Source organism: Vombatus ursinus, unplaced genomic scaffold (assembly GCF_900497805.2).
Source record: "Vombatus ursinus unplaced genomic scaffold, bare-nosed wombat genome assembly UNPS02014773.1, whole genome shotgun sequence".
NCBI lineage: Eukaryota > Metazoa > Chordata > Mammalia > Diprotodontia > Vombatidae > Vombatus > Vombatus ursinus.
The window spans coordinates 16080746-16101247 of NW_020954551.1; positions in this window are offsets into that span (position 1 = coordinate 16080746).

The window sequence follows — 20502 nt, forward strand, 5'->3', positions numbered from 1 at the left end:
CTAAATTTAGAATCTTACAATTCTTGAGTAAACCTACAGAATAGTAGAGAAAATGTGACTATTACATTTCATTTTATGTTAGTACAATATACGATTGTACATCACTGGTTATCAGCAGAATAGTAGAAAACTTGTGGATCTACACATATTTAGGTGTCTTTCTTTTAAAATTCACTCTAGAAATACACATATGCCTATAATCATATGGCAATGTAACACACATAGAGTGAGGATAAAAATTTTGTCAAGTAATTCGACATTCCCTTTATAAAACCCGATCATACACCTCCATGGTGTTCAAAGCTCTATGAGCTTTCAACTCAGTGGGGCCAGATAGCTCCTGGGCTTCCCTTGGGGAGCCTTGGAAGACACAGCTCATGGCCATGCTGGAACCTCATCACTGAATCGGGTGGGGGGGTGGGGGGCTGAGGTATATTGGAGAATAGGCAGCATTAGACAAATAGACAACTCCCTAGCACTCCCTGAATTGTGGCTTCCCGATCCCATCTAGGTTTGCCAGTCCTGAATTGGCTCTAGAGCCCTGTCTTCCTGTCTATATCAGGGCTACCCACATGCCCTAGTCCCAAACTGGCTTGACTTTATGTCTACCTTTTTCTCTTCCTGGTAGAAAATTCATTTACTTGACTAAACCAAGAAGAAACTGTATCCATGCTTTAAATTTATGTTACTGAAAATGCTTCCCAGCAAAATAAAATATTTAAGGTGAACTGGAATAATATTCCATTTCAGTATTATCCAGCGGATTTTTTTTGATACATTTGGTGATGCATAAGCAGTGTTTGTTTGGGGCTACAAATCCAAGCCAAACACCTCTGATCATACATAAGGGATTTAGTTTACATATATAAAGGATAATGGGTATCAGAGTCTCTCGAACCCTGATAAAAGCATCAGGAGGTGGTGCCTAGGACACCCATCTTCACTCGTCTGATGACATAGCCTGCTTGAGTACTTTAGGGTATGCTGTGTCTTAGGACCTCTAGGTGCCTGAAGAATATACATTAAGACATCCAGGTGGCACAACGGATAGAATGCTCAACCCGGAGTCAGGAAAAACAAATTTGATCTCAGATACTCACTAGCTATATGACTCTAGGCAAGTTACTAAACCACTATTTGCCTCAGTTTCCTCAACTATAAAATGGAGATAATAACAACACTTAACTCATAGGGATCAAATGAGCACTTAGCACAGTTCCTGATACATAATAAGTCTAATGCCTATTCCCTCCCCTTCTACATACAAACAGGTACACAGGGAACTCCATCTACCCTAGGGCTGCACTGCTCTGCCACGGAGAGATCTCATTTGGTTTTCTTACTCTGACTCCAACCATGGAGTTAGCTTTGTGGTATAGGAAAGGCAGCCCAGAAGCCTGGGATAGCTTTGCTCTAAAAAGCCAGCTACAGGATGCCTTAGAGGACGGCAAAGGTTAGCGCTCTTGTTAGGGTTAATGATGTTAGCTGTGATGACTCATGAAATCAACGACAATACAAAATGGTTCTCCATCCTATGTGATGCCTTCATGATTCAAATTCAGAATCTTTCAGTTTTGTATGGTAAAAGAATTCAATGTCAGCAGCCAGACAATCATGGTGAGGAAAACTTACCTTTTCTGACAGACAACTTCCATGCTAGATGTATAGGGCTTTGCTTGATTCCAACAATCATAAATTGCCGGTCTAGGATTTCTGTGATTTGTTTTTTTTTTCAATTTCGGGTTTTCTGTTTCACACTCTCCCCCCATACGGCCCATGGAAATTCTTTAGTTCAATATAACTGCAAAGGAGTAGCTGGTGTTTCAGGAAATGAGGCACACTGATTTTTTTGATAAAGCAGTGTATTCTTTTCAAACTACACGCCAACACTCAGGTTCATTTAATTTGACAACTTTTCAAAAACAAAGTAATAATACATCAAAAACCTACAGCCAGGGCCGCTAGGTGGCCAGTGGATAGAGCTCTGGCCTTGGAGTCAGGAGGACGTGAGTTCAAATTTAACCTCAGACACTTGACACTTACTAGCTGTGTGAACCTGGGAAAGTCACTTAACCCCATTGCCCAGCCAAAAAAACCCAAAACCAAAACAAACAAAAAAAAACCCCAAAACAAAACCAAAAACCTGCAGCCAATCTCTAAGTAAGAACATAGTAAATCTATACTTGAATTAGAATAGTGAAGAATAAAGTAAGTACTATTCCTAAATTAAGGAGATAATGCTTTATTTCATAAGAATACTGAATAATCCAAAACAAGTTAATTAAATTTTGTTGTGGCTCCTTTCATCCCCCTTTTCTTCTAGAGGCCACTGGGTAGATAGAGCACTGAGCCTGGAATTAGGAAGACTTATGCTCAAATCTGACCTCACATACTAGCTGTGTGACCCTGGAAAAGTCCCTTAATCTCTTTTTGCCTGTTTCCTTAACTGTTAAATCGGATAATAATAACACTTACCTCCCAGGGTTGTTGGGAGGATCAAATGAAATAATATTTGTAAAGTGCTTATCACGGTACTTGGCACATAGTAGGTATTTAACAAATGCCTCCTTCCTCTTTTCCTATTTTTCTTCCTTCCTACCTTCCTTCCTTCCTTTCTGTCTTCCTTCCTCCCTTTCTTTCTTTCTTGTTCAGTTGTTCTGACTTTTTGTGACCCCATTTTGAGTTTTCTTGCAAAGACACTGGGGTAGTTTTCCATTTCCTTCTCCAGCTCATTTTACAGATAAGGAAACTGGGGCAAACAGGGTTAAGTGACCTGCCCAGGATTACAGATTTGAACTCAGGAAAATGAGCCTTCCTGACTCCAGGCCTGGTACTCTATCCACTTCACCACCTAGCCTCCCTAGCATCTATGTAGTGCTTTATATGTATTATCACACTTTATCCTCACAGTAACCCTATGAGTTAGGTTAAGGGATTTAGGGTTATATCAGTTAGTAAGTCAGTCAGTCAATTAGCATTTATTGCTAAGTGCCAAGCACTGTGCTAAGTGCTGGGGGTATGAAGAAAGGCAAAAACAAGGCTCCTGCCCTCAAGTAGCTCACAGTTTAATGGGGAGACCATATGCAGACCACCAAGTCCATACAATAGACAGGATAAGTGGGAGGTCATCTCTGAGGGAAGGCAGGAGAAGTCCAAGTAGGTGTTGGGCCAGGAAAGGCCTCCTGTGGAAGGTAGGATCTGGGCTGAGTCTTGAAGGAAGCCAGGAGGTCGAGATGAGGATTGAGAACGTGCCAGGCACCAGGGACAGCCAGTGAAAAGGCACCAAGATGGGAGATGGAATGTTGTGTGGGAAGAACAGTGAGAAGACCAGTGTGGCTGCATCTCAGACTGTGTAGGAGGGAAGACTGAAAAGACAGGAAGGGGGCAGGTTGTAGAGACTTCTAATAACAGGGGGCTTTATATTGGATCTTGGAGGTGAGAGGCAGCTTTGAAGGAGCCCCTGACGCCTAACTATATCTGAGGTAAAATTCAAAGTCAGACCTCTTGCCTCCATGCCCAGCATTCCATCTCTGTGACTTTGAATCATAGAACGTTGCCACCCCAGAAGAATCAACATGATAGATAACTGAAAAGGCAATGGAAGGGCAGCTGGGGATTATCATGGGCAGGGAATCAAGAAGTCCCGAGTTCAAATCCAGCCTTTGACACTTATTAGCTGCGTGACTCTGAGAAAGTCATTTCACCTCTGTCTTCCTCAGTTTCTTCATCTGTAAGATGGGGAGAATAACAGCATCTACCTCCCAGGATCAAATGAGAAAATACTTACAAAGTGCTTAGCATAGTGCCTGATGCATAGGAGGTGCTACATAAATATTAGCAAACACTATGAACAGATGCATGATAAACCTAAGTAGAAGAGAGTCATCATAGTTTAGTGGTTAGTTTTGCACTTAGACTTAAGAAGATTTGGGTTCAAATTCTGCCTCAGGTACAGGCTGTGTGACCTTAAATAAGTCACTTAACTTCACTCAGACCTAGTTTACTCATCTCTAAAATGGGCCTAAGAATAGCATTGACCTCAGAGGATTACTGTTTCTTCCTTGAGGGCAGAGACTATATATATTTTTTTGCCTTTCTATCCTCCAGTGCCTAAAGGCAGCTAGGGGGCACCATGGTGCACAGAGTGCTGGGCCTGGAGTTAGGAAGACCTGAGTTCAAATATGGCCTTAGATACTGACTGTGTGACCCTGGGGAAGTCACATAACCTCTGTTTGCTTTAATCCCCTGGAGAAGGAAATGGCAAATCACTCCAATGTCTTTGCCAAGAAAACACCATGGACAGTGTCGCCAACAGCGTCATGAAGAGTCAGACATAACTGAACAAAAATGATCCCCAATGCTTAGACACCCAGTAAATGTTTGTTGATTGGCCATTTGAATGTATGTAACCCATTTCATAAATGTTTAAGTGATATGTAAATGTCAACTCTTATGTCCCATATTATTGGGGCTCCAAGTTGAGTGAAAGACATCTTTGAGGTTACAGAAGGTGAGTCAAGGAGAGGGACTGGTCCTGAGTAAAATATTAACAAGGACTATTTCAGGGTTAGAGGCATTTTGGAGTTCTGAGGAAGGAAAAGAATGCAGCTCTGAAGAGAATAAAGACTTCTACAAAGGGAAAAACCCACTTCCAGAAGGGAAAAAAACAACTGTGAGTCTGAATGTTTGTCTGGAAGGCTGAGTGTCTAAGCACAAAACCCTGGGGACGCAAGTGTAGAGCTGATCTTTTATAATGCACCCTTTGCTCCTGGGAAGTCCCAGGTCGAGACTCCAAGCCTGTGAGAGTTTGCCAGATTCCTGGTTCTTCATCTGTTCCAGCTGGAGAACTCCCTGCAGAACTCTTCCATCTCTGTATTCCCCAGCAAAAGGTAGCAAACCTTTTGTTATTACTCTGGCCATGAGCACTCTTGCCCTTGCCCTATAAAAGGAATACATTCATGAGAAAGACAATAGGGATTTAGAGGGCAGCCGAGTCTTAGCAGAGACGTGAGCTCCCTTATTTTAATTTCTACTTCCCAAATGACATGAAACCAAACACTGAAGCTGACTTTCATTTATGGGGCTGCTCTCACTTGATGCAATGAATCTCAAAAGTGATACTATCTTTAGTGATTTCACTTATATCCAAGAGCACTGACCCCTCCCCCCCCAAAATAAGAGGGGAATGGTCGATGTCTGAGTCAAACACTTCATGCAATAAAACAGTCAGCGCATTTCAATGATCTATCTTTTAAGAGACGTTGTTTAAAAAATGTGGTTTCTCCAGCACATGGAAAGTGTGGGGCTGTAACATATCACCAAGTGAGCTGTGTAACAACATGCGTCATACGGCATTAAGAAGTCTGTGGTTGATAAGGTACCTCTGTAAACACCATTATTTATCCATAGGTCTATGACCTAAGGTACATGTAGGAGAGAAGCTTCCCCTCTCCTTTCCTCTCTTCTCTCTTCTCCTTTTCTCTCCTCTCCTCCTCCCCCACCCTTGCCAGGTCACCATATTGAAGCGGGTCTTAGAGCTAACATCCGATTGGTCTACTCCTTCTGCAGGTCGATCGTCTAACTCCAACAATCCACCAATCTCAGCCTCCTGGCTGTAGAGACTGCAGATGTGCACTGCCCCTTCTGGCTATTAATTCTCTATTGAAGCGCACCTAAAACAAGTATCTGATTTTTAAAAAGAATCCCCAAAGCAGGGGCACTGAGCCACCTCAAACTGCCATTGCAAGAGCCAGTTGTTAAATGTTCAGTGTGACCATTGACACAAAACCTAACAGATGCTACAAATCAGGGCTTGTTAATTGTCTAGATGCAAGAAAATAATGGGAAAATGTTAATAATGCAGAATTAACTTAAAAGTGTGTCATTCCTTCATTTTCTCCCCAGAGAGCTATTCGTTAGTGTCTTACAATCCTATGCAATTTAAACTTTATCTCTTGTCTTCCATTACTTTCCCTTTTTTTTCCTAAACCTCCCTCCTATTCTCACTCCCCTCCCCCCAATTCAAGATCTCCTAACTGCCTGATCCAATGGGAAATACAGAAAGCAGTCACTGTCACTGCTATGGATACCTATTTTTAAGAGCCAGTGACTAATGATTGTTAAGTCCCAGTGTCCACTGGTGTAAGGCTAGACATACTTGTTACGTGAGCAGACATCTTTCGCAGTTTTAACTGAGTACAATTCAACCATTTCCATAAATAAATTGATAAATGAGCACCGCTTTCATTGGAGGTCTTCCCATCTGTCCATAGCTATTCAAGCTGATGAGCAAACCTTTTCAGCCATCATTTCAACCCTCCCTAACCTCCAGGGGACGTCTGGTCTAGGCATCTTATGCTCCATTTTCAATTATTTATCAAGTGGAAAGTACAGTCAGTGGTAGGAAGTGGGGTTAGCAGTGGGCTAAATGTGTTATGTGCTCATAGCCTCCAGCTTCATGGGCACAAGACAAGACTGGCATTATCTCCTAGGATGAAGAAAACAAGGTTCAAAAAGGCCCTGAGCTAGGCAATATTTCAAGCTGTTACAGGCCCAGGAATATGCTGACATTACCACACATGTTCCCAAGATTCATTATTTTAGTTTGGATTTATTGATGGGGTTGGAAGAAGTTAAGACCTTTATTAGATGTTCTCATTCTGCTCTGTAATCTAGTTAAAGTATACAGTGGAGAGAACAGAATTAACCTATTGACCTATTACTTATAGTCTTCACCCAACCACAAGTAGGGAATACAAATTCCTTTTATGAGGGAAAAGGGGGCCATCTCCAAGTCTTCCTGTTCTATATCTGGCCACTGGACCCAGATGGCTCCAAAGGAGAAAGTGAGCCTCGTGACTTTGCACAGCCCTCCCTCACTGAAATCCAATTCACTTGCAAGTCATGGCATCACTTTGCTAATGTCATGGTCCTCTTTGAGAAAGAGGAACAAAAAAAAACAATGGGGGAGAAAGTCTTGTAAGCATGAGGGCATCACTCTAGAGTGTGTCATTGCCAAGGTTTAAAGTGAGTGGAAACTTACATGATTCCCTATTTTAAAAAAAACAAATTCACATTTCTCACAACAACCCTGCGCAAATATTATTATGGTAGTATAAATACTGTTATACCTATTGTACAGATAAAGAAACAATTTCTTAGAAGCTTACACATGGTCATGTCTGAAGTGAAATTTGAACCAAGGGCTTCTGACTTTCCATCCAATGCTCTCTTAACTAGTTCATTCTGAACCCCAACTGCCTGAAAAAAAAAACTAGTTCATTCGGCCTCTCAACAGCAACTGCATCATTATTTGGTATTTTATATAAAAGGTTTTTAAGGGGGTTATGGATCATCTCTGGACCCTAATACTTTTGAGTCTACTCAGTATTTGGATTCAAGAGACTTTATGTTGGCTTAGCCCCCATCCCACAGGAAACTCATTTTTGGATTCAGCCATTTTCAATAAATGATTTAGTCTTCTTGTCATATGGGACATCATAACCAAAAACAAAATAGTTTAATTAGATTGTGGGGAAAAAAACTGTAGCAGACAGCAACAACATAAAATGTTAAAGTTACAATCTCCTTCCGTGGTTCGAGGTTCTCTTTCTCCTGTCTCTGATCCAGCTTTCAATAGGAGCCGCAAGTCCTGAGCCTTTCAGCTGAAGTATTGTCTTAGAGTAATTCTCCATTGGGATAGCCGCTCGTTCATCACTAAAAGAACACTGACATTATCACAATACAACAACTACCTGCTGTATCATTCAAGGACTTTGTTCCCTGCAAGAGGTGACGAATGCTTTGGGATTGGAAGTGCATATGTAACATCAAGTCTGCAAACCAGGAATCAGAAAGAATGATTAAAACCTTCCAACCATGCATCAATGTAGCACCATGAGCATCCAATGTTTGACCTCAACAGGAGAGGAGAAATCTCAAAGTATCCACAATTCTCTGCAAGATTCAATGCTCATACCATTTCTTTTTTCTCTTTCTGCCCCTGCCCTCACTTTTCTTCCCAGTTTTCAATTTTAAAACTCCCTATCTTCCACACACTAAGCATCCTGGGTACAAAGAATAGACCTTTATTGAAGTGTCGAGGTGCTAGCAAGATACATAATGCTCCTCTTTATATATCATTAAAGCATCACTAATTTGAAATATTGGTGATGGAAGAGGGGAAGAAGGACAGATGTCAGGGAGAAGACTGAACTCTATCTAATATAGGCAAATACATTTTTAAAGTAATATTATTTTCAAGGACAAGTAACTCAAATTGGTATTCAGTAAAATGAGGTTAATAAAATAACATTTAATTATCACCCGATGTCATGTAATGATGTAGCAGAGACATAAAGGTCATTTAACTTCTAGTCATCGATGGTTAAACCTTGAAATTAAAGACCAATTAAAGCGAATATTGAATTTTTGTTTGAAAAAGCTACTACTAATCCCTTTAAGTCCCTGAAAGGTATCACAGGAGAAGAAAATGTTTTTGAATTATAGTGTAAGTCAAATTGAGAAATCGTGTCTCTTGGATCAATGGGATGTTACTGGATTTTATTCTATTGTATTAAATGCCCTCTCCTGCACTGGGTTGAGTTAAGCACTATTGCTCTTCTCCCGCTGCTTCAATGACTCTTTTTGAGATTTAGGGCCAGTGTTTAGTAGGATGTAGTAAGAGAGATGAGGGAAAATAAGCCATACCTCCGGGTGTGTAAAATATGGGCAAACATAAAACTCTGGGATGTGACAGGACCGTATTGTCTGAACGGTGCCCTCCAGTTGCAGCAGGTAACGCCAGAATTCCACTCAATTCTGTTCAATCCAATCCAACTCAACAATAGTCTATTAAGACTCTTGATGATACAAAGACAAAATGAAAAAGTGTCTCTGCCTTAAAGAAGTATATTCTACTCAGGAGGATGAAGCATTTACATAAGGAACAAGTATTTATTAAGCACCTTCTATGTGCCAGGTACTGTGCTAAGTGTTCTACGTTTGATCTGTATAATAACTCTGTGAGGTAGGTGCTATTATTGTCTCCATTTTACAGATGAGGAAACTGAGGCAAACAGGTTAAGTGACTTATCTAGGGTGGCACAGCTAATAAGTGTCCCAGGCTCAGATCTTCCTGACATCATGGCCAGAGCTCTAAACTCCTTCAACACTTGTCCTCCTAGGTCTGCCCAGTCTCTGAATCTTGTCCCAGTACTTGGTATAGCAGGGATTGGCCTCAAGTTTGAAGACACCTTAGGGATCACTTGGTGCAACCCCCTAATTTTACGAAGAAACTCAAGCCCACAGAGATGAAGAAGACTTGTCCAAGGTCACACAGAGCTGGGACATGACATCCAGTCCCATAAGCTTTTCCACACTGTAGACTGGAGGAGACCCAGCATTGTTTCTCTTCCTCTCCCAAGATTTAATAATAACTAAGTGTATCTATAACACCAGTAAGAAAATTAAGGGTTTCTTAACATGATCACATTTTTGACCAGACAATGTAGGATGTCAGACAGACCTAGAAGAGGTGAGACCTCTGAATTCTTTTCTTTCTACTTCCACAGCTGCCAGAGGGAACCAAGTGGCTGACACAGTGGGGAGGGGCCCATGCTTCAGGGAAGAACCTGGGCCTCTCCCTTTTACACACCACCAGGCTGGAGCTCCCCATCTGTAGGAATAAAGAAGGGTAGGGTCATCTGAACACAAGCACCCAAGAGTCCCCTTTGCCTTGAATGTGACCTTGATTCAAAGAAGGTGGGTTGTGAGGAGCACCTGTTCCCAAATCGGGCACTCTGCTCCCAGGCTGTTCCTTAAAAACCAATAATGAAAAGCAGCAAATTCCTTTGTGATCTATTGGGTTATCACTTATTGTTTAAAGTTCTATTAAATTTAAAAGCATCAGTATGACAAAGGAGATAAAAAGCTGACCTCAAAGCTTGGGAAACCAGATAACTTTATCAGCTTTCAGAATCTGAGGTTTTCAAACCAACCTTACATGCCACTTACAAATAGTATGAATTTAATTTTACACATAAAAGTATAGAAATGAAATTAATACTTTAAATGTGCATGTTTAAATGTCCCCTCCTCCCTAGCTTGTTGGGGACAAGGGACGAAACCCTTCGGTTTTGTAAAGTATTGGGGGTGTTGTAGGGTTGGGAGATGGAGACTGAGCCCAGGTACTGTCATGCAGAGTGAGGAAGGAAATTGCCCTCCATCATACTGGCAAGTAGAGTGGTTCGTTGCTTCTACATTTCTACTGAGTATCTAAGAGTCCTAGAGAGAAGAGCAAGGGTTGAACTGATTGATGATCAGCTATTGTTTGGAAGTATAGAATGGAGGCACCGGAGAAGACATTACTTGGTGGTGATATAATTGTTTGGGGCAGTATACTGTGTACTAGGAAGAAGACCAGTAGAGTGTGGGAGGCAGCAACAGTTTCTGTGACATTTGGTCTTGGCTCTGCTCTGTTTGTGGTGGGTGGGGGCATCATGGGTATTCATATCTCTCTGGGCTTATGGCTGATATTGGACTGGTATCTCCACACAGTGGGCATCAGAATTGGGGAAGAAAATGATGCTTCCTGTTCAATCAAATACCACCTATCTGAATTGTACCAGCTCTGCTCACTGCTGGTTTCCTGTCCCTAGAGATGAGTGCACACTGGACATCTTAACCTCTTTGACTAATGATTCTTTCTACTTTCAGAAGAAAACCAGATTCCTAACTTTTCTTTGGAATAGGGGAGTTGGTGTAGCAGAGTAGAAGTGATGGGCCAACCTTGCACCATAGCTTCTGAATCAAATTACTCCTCCTGACCAACCCATTTCTTTTAGTAGCAATTCCTTCCCTTTACTCTCCCAACCCAGAGGCACACACTATCCCCAAGCTCTTCTCAAACAAAAACACCTCCCTACTGCCAGGGAAAAGGCAATGATTTCAACCAAGGACTGGATGCCACTTAATCAGTACACAGGTGTTTATATTTCTTTAAATCTTACTCTATCTACATATTTCCTTAAAAAGGTATGTCAATGACCTGTGATTTTTCTTATTATGGGAATTGTCTCTTTCTATACTGGTTGGAGCTTATATGTAGCTTGCAGCCATGGGGAGTTGGAGACTTACAGGAGGATAAGTGACTTGCACATCATCACCCAGCCAATGTCAGATGTAGGACTTGAAACTAGGTCTTCCAGCACCTTATCCATCATACTATGTTCTTTCTTACAAATACGAGTCATCACTCAGTAAATATATACACTACTTATTTTAATAGATATATTTTCATAGAGGTAAATGACTGGGTCCTATCCTAAATCTGTGGCCTCTCACTTATCTACCCCTGGATAAAACCTATTTATTATAAAATTATCAAGAAAAACAATTAGACAAACAAAGTAAAATCACATGTAAAATCATAGACTCCAAAATATGGCAGCTCTAAATTTATAAAAGGCAGCATGGACCCTGAGCTAGGATGACCTGGGTTCAAATACTGCCTCGGATATGTGAAGATGATGATGTTGACAATCACGATGATGACAGCTAGCATTTATAGAGCACCTTAAGGTTTCTAAAGTACTTTACCTATATTAGCTTATTTAATTTGATAGGCACTGTGTGACCCTGAATAAGTCTTGTCAACACCCTAGGACTCAATCTTCTCATCTATAAAATGAGGAAGTTGGGTTTGGTGATAATTTTCTATAGTTTGGCATCATGAAATAGTAGAGAGTATTCAGGACTTGGAGTCAGGAAGATGTGGATTTGAATCCAGCCTCACACACTTACTAGTGGCATGACTCTGGCAAGTCAATTTCTCTGGGCCTCAGTTTCATCATCTGTAAAATAAGGGGGCTGGACTCAATGGCCTTTAAGGTCCCATCCATCTCTAAGGCACATTACCAGGATACTACTATTTTTGAACCAGTATGCTGTGGAAGCTTCCCCGCAGACCTTCTTATTTGTTGCCTGAAGAATCTCCTCTCCCCCTACACAGCTCTCAGAAATACTTGTGGCAGGGACAGCTAGGTGGCATAGTGGATAGAGCACCGGCCCTGGAGTCAGGAGGACCTGAGTTCAAATCTGACCCCAGACACTGAACACTTATTAACTGTGTGCCCCTGGGCAAGTCACTTAAACCCATTGCCTGGCCTAAAAGAAAAGAAAAAGAAAAGAAAAGAAATACTTGTGGCAGAATACTGAATGGACACTGTTTGCAGAAGGCCAGCTGTGAGTACCTGTGTGTGCCTATATCACTGTCACAAGGAGAAGAGAGAGCAGATTAAACAACAATTAGCCAAGAAGTGGACAAAGACAATTTGACCTTGGGTTGTATTTCCCATTAGGAACTCCCCTAAGTCTATACACTCCAACTGTAGGGTTCTTACAAAATCTAATGGGAAAGACATCCCATTCCAAAGTTTGGGGATGTGTAATGTTGTAAGATGTAATGGGATATAAGATGGTGGATATACACACACACACACACACACACATACATACATATAACTGTATAATCCCTTCCATATCATGGGAGTTAGTGGTATGCCACTCCCGTGATCTGGAAAATCCTCATAAAAATTTTTGACCCTCCTTTCCTACCAGAGAAGGAGCTGGAATTATTATACGGTATTAAAAGTAAAATATGTTGATATTATACAATACTATCCATGTATTTTATGCATTTCTGATTTTCTACACTTTTTCTGTGTTGTCTTCTGGCCTTCACGTATCATCTGTGGCTTCTGCAAAAGTCCCAAAAAATTCCTGTTGAACTTATTATGCCGACCTGCGATATATTGAAATTGCCATGGGGAAACTCATGACGTGGAAGGAATAACTGTATATTATATATGTTGTAGGATAAGCTGAGATGCTTCAAAGGGCTATTTTCTTTGCCAGTGACATACAAAACTATACGTTCTTCATTTTGAAACTTTGCTTGAAAACAACAAAAAGTTCTTACAAAGTGTGATGCAGTGATATAGATAAAGGGGTAGCCTGGGAGGGATGGGGGTCAGCATTTGATAGCATAGTAGGTGCTTAATAAAATGCTTATAAATTGATTAGAATCAAGAAGATTTGAGTTCACATATGACTCCTGATGCATACTGCTGGTGCAACCTTGAGCAGGTCGTAAGATTGTTGATTTGGATCTGGAAGGAATTTAACTTATTTGAGCCTTGGTTTCTTCAACCCCCTAATTTTACAGATGAGGAAACTGAGGCTCAAAGAAATGATATTACTTAGGTTCACACAGCTAATATATACCAGAGACAGGATTTAAACTCAGGTTTGTTCACTGCAACATCCAGCTGTCTGCCAAGTTACTTAACTTCTAATGGCCTAGGCAGTTCTGTAAGAATGTTAAGTCACCACTGGGGTAGAGTGCATGGAAAGACCAATGTCTCCAGAGTCTGGGTTCAAATCCCGCCTTTGCTGCTTACAAAGGTTAGCTCACTTCATCTCATTAGACTTTAATTACCTGCCCTGTAAAATGATGGTGGGAGTAGTAGATGCCCCTGAAGTACCTTCCTGCTCTAGTATTAATGAAACTAAGATATAGATGGGTGTAGACCTAGGGTCTTTGAACTTGTTTTTAAAACATGATTTGAGGAAGGGTTAGAATGGCTGGTATAGCTTGCTACACCATTTCTCTCTTTCTTACACTTTCATTCCATTCATTTTTCTCCTCCTTGGTAAGTACACACACACACAGAGGCCATTTGTCTCTCGTGTTTGCCACTACTGGGGTTTCCCCCCCCTCTGCGCACATGGGGCCCTGAAGACCAATGACCTGCCACTCTGTCCGGGCTGCTCAGATGCATCATCTGTCTCTCTGCCAGTGACTCCAGCTGCTGCCACCCGGGAGATGTTTTGAAGCTGCTGCTGAACTTGCAGAGAACAAAGAGCAGGACATTCCCTACCATTGCTTCCACCCAACGATGGGCAGCTCCACCGGCGAGAAGCAGGTGGTGGTGGTGGGGCCAGCTCCACCTCCCCACTGAAATGCCATCAAAGGGGGAGGCTGCCCCCAGCCCATGTGGTAGTGTTTTTTAAGGGGCTGCCAATTTGGGGTGGCACAAGGCCTGACTTCCTGCCAGCACTGGCAGGCACGGGGCGGAGTGCCTACATCCCAGCCGCCTCTGACATGCCAGGGAAAGGCACTGGAGAATGAAAGTGAAGAAAGGCCATAGGGGAGCCAGTTTCTGCTAAGGAGTCATCTTCTTTCCATAGGCATGGACAGCACAGGACCCTGGCAGCCAAAATGTAGTCATGGCTTTCCTGAATTCCCCATATGGTCTGGTGGCCTGGGCCACGGTTATAAAATAATAATTATAATAATAATAACTAATATTCATAGAATTTTTATGAAGTACTTTCCTTATATTAACTCAATTGATTCTTATAACAACTCAGTGAGGCAAATGTTATTATTATTCCCATTATAGAAATGATAAAACTGAGGCCAAGAGAAGCTAAATCACTTGCCCAAGGTCATAGCTAGTAAGGGTCCAAGCTGGTTCAAACTCAGGTCTTCCTGACTCCAAATTGAGCATACTATCCATCTATCCATTATTCACCTGCCACAGGTAATTTTTTTTCACCTGAAACAAAAATAATTGAAAATCTACAAGCAGCAGATAAAGAGTACAGTCTGAATAGGGGTATAGTCTTACCAGGAGGCAATTCACCTCTCTCCTAGAGAGTCTGTGGGTCCAGTTGCCCCACGGTATCTGAAGCTGGTGAAGGATCTGGAGGCAAGATTCAGGGACAATGGTCACCACGGAGAGGAAAATGTATGTTCGTCCTACCCCTGGGAAGAGATGCTCCACCTTGGGAGGCAGCCTCATAGAGATTTCTTCCAGCTCTGTATCTATGATCCTGTTATCCTAAAATCCTGGTTTGCTTTGTTAGTGCTATTAAACTGAGAGAAGCATAGAGGATGATGATGTGATCAAAACAGCCCTGAGCAACTTTCTCAGTTTAGTATATAATAATACTTATTAGAGATTGTGTCTAGCTGGGAAGCATTCTGTGGTTACTCTGCCTGGGAATTATGTAAATAAGGAAATGCATTCTTCTTTGGAACTTCTACACATATAAAGAGTTGTTGTTGTTGTTATTCATTCATTTCCTGCTCTCCCTGACTGCATTTGGGATTTTCTTGGCGGAGATATTTGCCATTTCCTTCTCCAGCTCATTTTACACATGAGGAAACTGAGGCAAACAGGGTTAAGTGACTTGCCCAGTCACTAAAGTGACAAATAAAGAGGAGTTCCCTTAACAACTACTCTGTGCAGAGTTCCCTTCCACTACTCTGTGCAGAACACTGTGCTAGGCACCAGGGGTGAGGGGTGGGGGTGGTGGGAAACCAATTTTCAGGAGGCACTGCCCCTTTCCTCAAGCAGTCTAGTAAGGGAACAACAGAGCAACAAAGGTAGCTATAGTTCAAAATACACAGGATGAGCACAATAGAATGTTACAAGACACAGATCCCTTTGAGGATTGAGAGGCAAGATCTTGATGGAGGAGGAGGTATTTGAGTTGGGCTTTAAAAGACGGGTAGGAATTGAACAGGCAAAGAGAAGGAAGAGTGGCATGCTTGGTGTCTGCAACAGCCTGGGCAAAGTTATGGAGGGATGAGAGTGGAGTGCCTCTGTTTGGGGCAGAAAGAAGCCTTTCCTGGTCCCCTTCTATTCCATTGCCTTCCTTCTGTTATTTTCAATTCATCCCCTCTCTCTGTATTATTTTTACATAGGTGATTGCATGTTGTCTTCCCGATTAGCTTGTGAGCTCCTTGAGGGCAGGATTTTTTGCCTCTTTTGCATCTCCAGCACTTAAATGTTTATTGATTGATTGATACCTACCTCCCAGGGTTATTGTAAGAATAAAAATGAGAGAATGTACATAAAGTGTTTTGCAAAATTGAAACTCTATCTAAGTGTTAGTTGTTAATATTTTGTTTTTGTCTTTTAATCCCCAGCACCTTCCACAATATCTTGTAATTTTGTTTGAGGTAGGTACTGGACTTGTAGTTTCATCAGCTTAGGGAGCTCTCAGTGAAGGACTGTCCCTCTCCCAATGAAGACCAACACTTTTTCTGCAACTTCATAGGGAGTTGTCACATAGCCAGTATGTGTTAGAAGCGGAACTTCAAGGTCAGCTCTCTACCATGTTGTCTTTGACTTTATGTAAAATAGGTGCTTAATAAATGTTTGTTGAATTGAACTGGTTCTGTGACTAGTCTCAATAGCAGAGAAGAATCAAAGTATTCTGCTAGCTGGACTTCAGAAAGTTTCTTTGGGAACCCCAATTTCAGGGCCAATGAATGTCCATCTAAGGGACCTGTCCAATTTGCTACAACCAACTGGGCAGACTAGACTTTACCACAGAGCAAATGGGGCTGGGAGTGGGCATGAATCGCTGATAATTGAATTAGAGTCGCCTTTTGTCATTTTCCCCGGGAGAGGACTCCAGTGGCTTAAACATGTCAGTTTTATTATAACTTTTGTCAGTTTGCCCAAGTGGAGCAACCGTTTAACAGCGTTGTAACTAATAGATAATGAAGGGCTGGCTTGATTACACAATTATCTTATGTGCTTTCTCTCAATTCAATAACACCAATAAAGAAAAAAAAAGACATTTAAAGCCAAGATATCAGACTTACATACATTTCCCCTTTACTTTATGTGTGTGTTAGTCAGTCATTCATAACATCATAGATATATTCCCCTCACAAACGGAGGGGTCATCTGGTCCAACCCCCTCACTGTACAAATGAGGAAACTGAGGCCCAAAGAAGTGAAGTGACAGGATTAGAGGAATGAACCTCAGAAGTCATGTAGTCTAACCACTTTTATTTATAGTTGAGGAAACTGAGCCTGTGTGACTTGCCCAAAATTTCATGGTAGTAAGCATCAGATGTCTAATTTGAACCCAGGTCCTTAGATCTGGGTTTCAGGTCTAACATTCAGAGCTCTTTTGATTGCCCACTGTCTCCTGGAAATATTCATCTTTAATCACATAATGTATAAATAGGGCAGATTTTAAAGTTCTCTTGTAAGTGTCCTTTTAAGGATGCAGGTATGGGGGCAGCTAGGTGGCACAGTGGATAGAGCACCAGCCCTGGAGTCAGGAGAACCTGAGCTATTATCCGGCCTCAGGCACCTAACATTCACTAGCTGTGTGACTCTGGGCAAGTCACTTAACCCCAATTGTCTCACCAAAAAAATAATAATAATAATAATGCAGGTATAATGAGTCTACAATATACAGCTATAGAATGTTGTTGGGATGGAGCCAATATATTGCTTCTTCATGTGAAAAAACCATCAGGAATTAATTTAAATTGTCCTCACTTCCTACAAGAAGATGTTCTGACATTTACACCAATGATGAAATTTTAGCATTATGGTAAAGATTGGCAACAGGGAGGAGGGAAAAATTATGAGGTGGGGCAGGGAGAGCTATCTAATAACCATATGTATTGTCATGTGGTTTTCCATTCTCAATATTTTCCTCAGTTAGGAGATTTTAAGAGATGAAATAAAATTGGACCTAATTTTCTTTCAAAATACAGACTCAAATGGCAGACAGTTGATGAATTGTGAATGATTTGCTTATCGAAAGGGGCCATTAATGTAATTATTATTGATTACTCGTTAAAGAAAGAGGGACAGGTGAAAAAAGAGACATCTAGGCTACTGGGGCTGGCAGGCAGGAATTATATTTTCTATTGATTTGACACGTGGAAGAACTTAGGTGAAGCTTCCCACCTGGTCCTGGACAGAATCAGAGTTGGACATAAACAGCACCAAAGCTACAGCTGGGATGTTTATTTATCACTTAGTCTGTTTCTCATGCACTAGCTAGTTTACTCTTAATGTGGCCTTAAATTCATCTCTTTGTCTTTGGGAAGAATTCCTTTTCAATCATCCCAGACTGACTATTCTTAGGCTGTCCACACCTTTACGGGCTGATTTATAGCTGGCGAGGTCCAATTCTGCCTTTCAATCAAACCCATATACACTGATGGCCTCCGCTCTGTTTGATTGGAGCAAGAATATTTCTTCTGGGGCCCTGCCAATCCCACAGTTGGGTAAGCAGATGGTGGCTGATTGGTTCGATCAAAAGTTATGGTTCTATAATGATTTTTCTGCTGGGTGCACAGATTCAGCCTTAGAGGCATCCACGTAAAGAGCTCCCAAATCTAGTCTGGTAAGCTTTCTGATTGCCCAAGTCATTGGACAATGTAAGAATTTCCTTACTACCATCAAACACTTTTACTCAGTATCCCAACTCTGCTGCTCACTCTATGTGTGGCCTTTAATTTTCTCATCTGGAAAAGGAATGGCTTAGTCTAGACCACCTCTGAGATTTGTGTGATGTTAAAATAGCTTATTTTCTTATGCTTTTTATCGTAGGGACAAGACAATAAAGAATAGCTGATAACTGTATTTTTAAAAAATAATGTTTATGATCATATTAAGTCCCTCACTTAAGCTTCCCCCCTGGGTTGGGGGAGAATCATTTGTTTGTTTGTTGGTTGGTTGGTTTTTTAATTATTATTCTTGACTTAGTATCTATAGCTGTCGGCTGAGAGGCCATTTTGGTACAGTGAAAAGAGCAGGCTATTTAGAAACAGAGAATTTAAGTCTGAATTCTGGCTTTGTCATCTCTTTCTCTCTGTGACCTTGGACAAGATGCCATCTCTGGACCTCAGTTTCCTTCTCTGTAAAATGTAGGGGTTGTATTAGGTAGCCGCTAAGGGTCATTCCAGCATTAGACCTATGGTTCGTTTGTTCTACATCAGTCTCTGTCCCAAATGTTTGGTTGCCATCCATACATGGGGGGAAATCTTGTAAACTATCTCTCTTATTAGACTGATACTGTAAGTCACCCTGAGAGATATTTGATCGCATCACAGAATGGATGACAGAAAACAAACAAATGAGAGGTGGAATGCTAGAAAAGTCAGGTCTTCCCAGTGTGGCTTCATCTTTTAGTCTGACATCCAGAAGTCAGACACACCCATAGCTTTAGAAAAGTGCAAAAAAACAAAAAACAAAAAACCCTCCCCCACCCTCCAACCCAAAGATAATTAAATTGCTTTTGAACTATCCACATTATTTTCTCTCTATTAATGTGGAAAATCAAGATTTTACTAAAAAACGAATAACAATCAGATTTATATTGATACACCACTTTCAGGTTTCAAGGAATGGACAAATCTATTCAAATGACTATTGTATTAGTAGAAAAGAATGTGAGTTGTCTTTGTATTATGAAGAGTATTTGTACTTCCTTTCAAAAACGGGAATGTGGTTTTAAATGTGATACGTTTTTAGTATTTCACAGAGCACCAACTTGTCAAGCACTTTTAATATTTCATAATATTCTTTGTGTCGGTGCTGTTGATGGTGCTGGATTTAGAATCTACAGCTATTCTTAAATTTTTTTCATAACATTTTCCAAAGGGAATTGATGTTAGTCTTTGTGTTCTATCATGAACATTCTAGATTTATGCCAGACAGGATATGGCAGCTAATTAAGTGTTGTCAGTGGAATGAAGCCTGAATGGAAACTTAGCTTCATAAAGGAAAGATTTGCAATGGAGAGCAGCAGACAGAGGCTTCTGGGACTTTGTTCATCCTACTGAACTACAGCTTTCCAGGCGTCCTGTTTTCTAGCAAAGGGAACTGAAGCTACTTTGCTTCGTCTAGCCAAACTTGCTCCACCTGACAGAAGAAGGGAATTTTTAATTGTCACAGACATATTCCCAGAAAGGGAGAGAGCTGAAATCTTCCCAGGATTTTTTGGATTAATAAAATAATAGCCAAACAAGAAAACCACCAAGGTTGAGTCTAAACAATATATGCCGAAGACGATTCAAAAGGCAACTCTTCTCATCCTTTTCATCTTCTTTTAAACGGAGATATTCCTTGGCTGGTTTTCTCCCAGGGAAGCCTGAAGTCTCCCATCTGAGCACTGAGCTAACAATAGACCGAGAGAAGGGAATGCTTTGTTTATCAGTTACTCACCTGAAATGAAACAACACCTTACATTGACATTTTAAGTATGGTTTAAAGTTTTCAAAGCTGTTTCACATTATCTAGTCTGAACCTTGACAATAACTCTGGGAGGCAGGTAAAGGTGGGGGAAAAGCTTTTAAGTAATTCTCTAGAAAGAGAAGTTGATTTATTGGACTTCCTAAAGTATTTAAAACAAGTGCACGACGTAAAGAAAATGGATACATGAACACTGCTGCCTTCCTGTAACAAATGCCTCATCTCAGCAAGAAAGCTGTAAGAATATCACAGTGGGGCATGCTCTTCCAAAATGTGACCTGCTGTTCAAACAAAGACATTCTTCGAAAGCATTTTGCTGTGGTTTTTTTTTTTTCTGTCAATATCCACATAATAGAACTTGTCACATAATTTGTGTAGAATTACTCCACCAATTGCCTCTTTTCTGAAAAAGAACAAG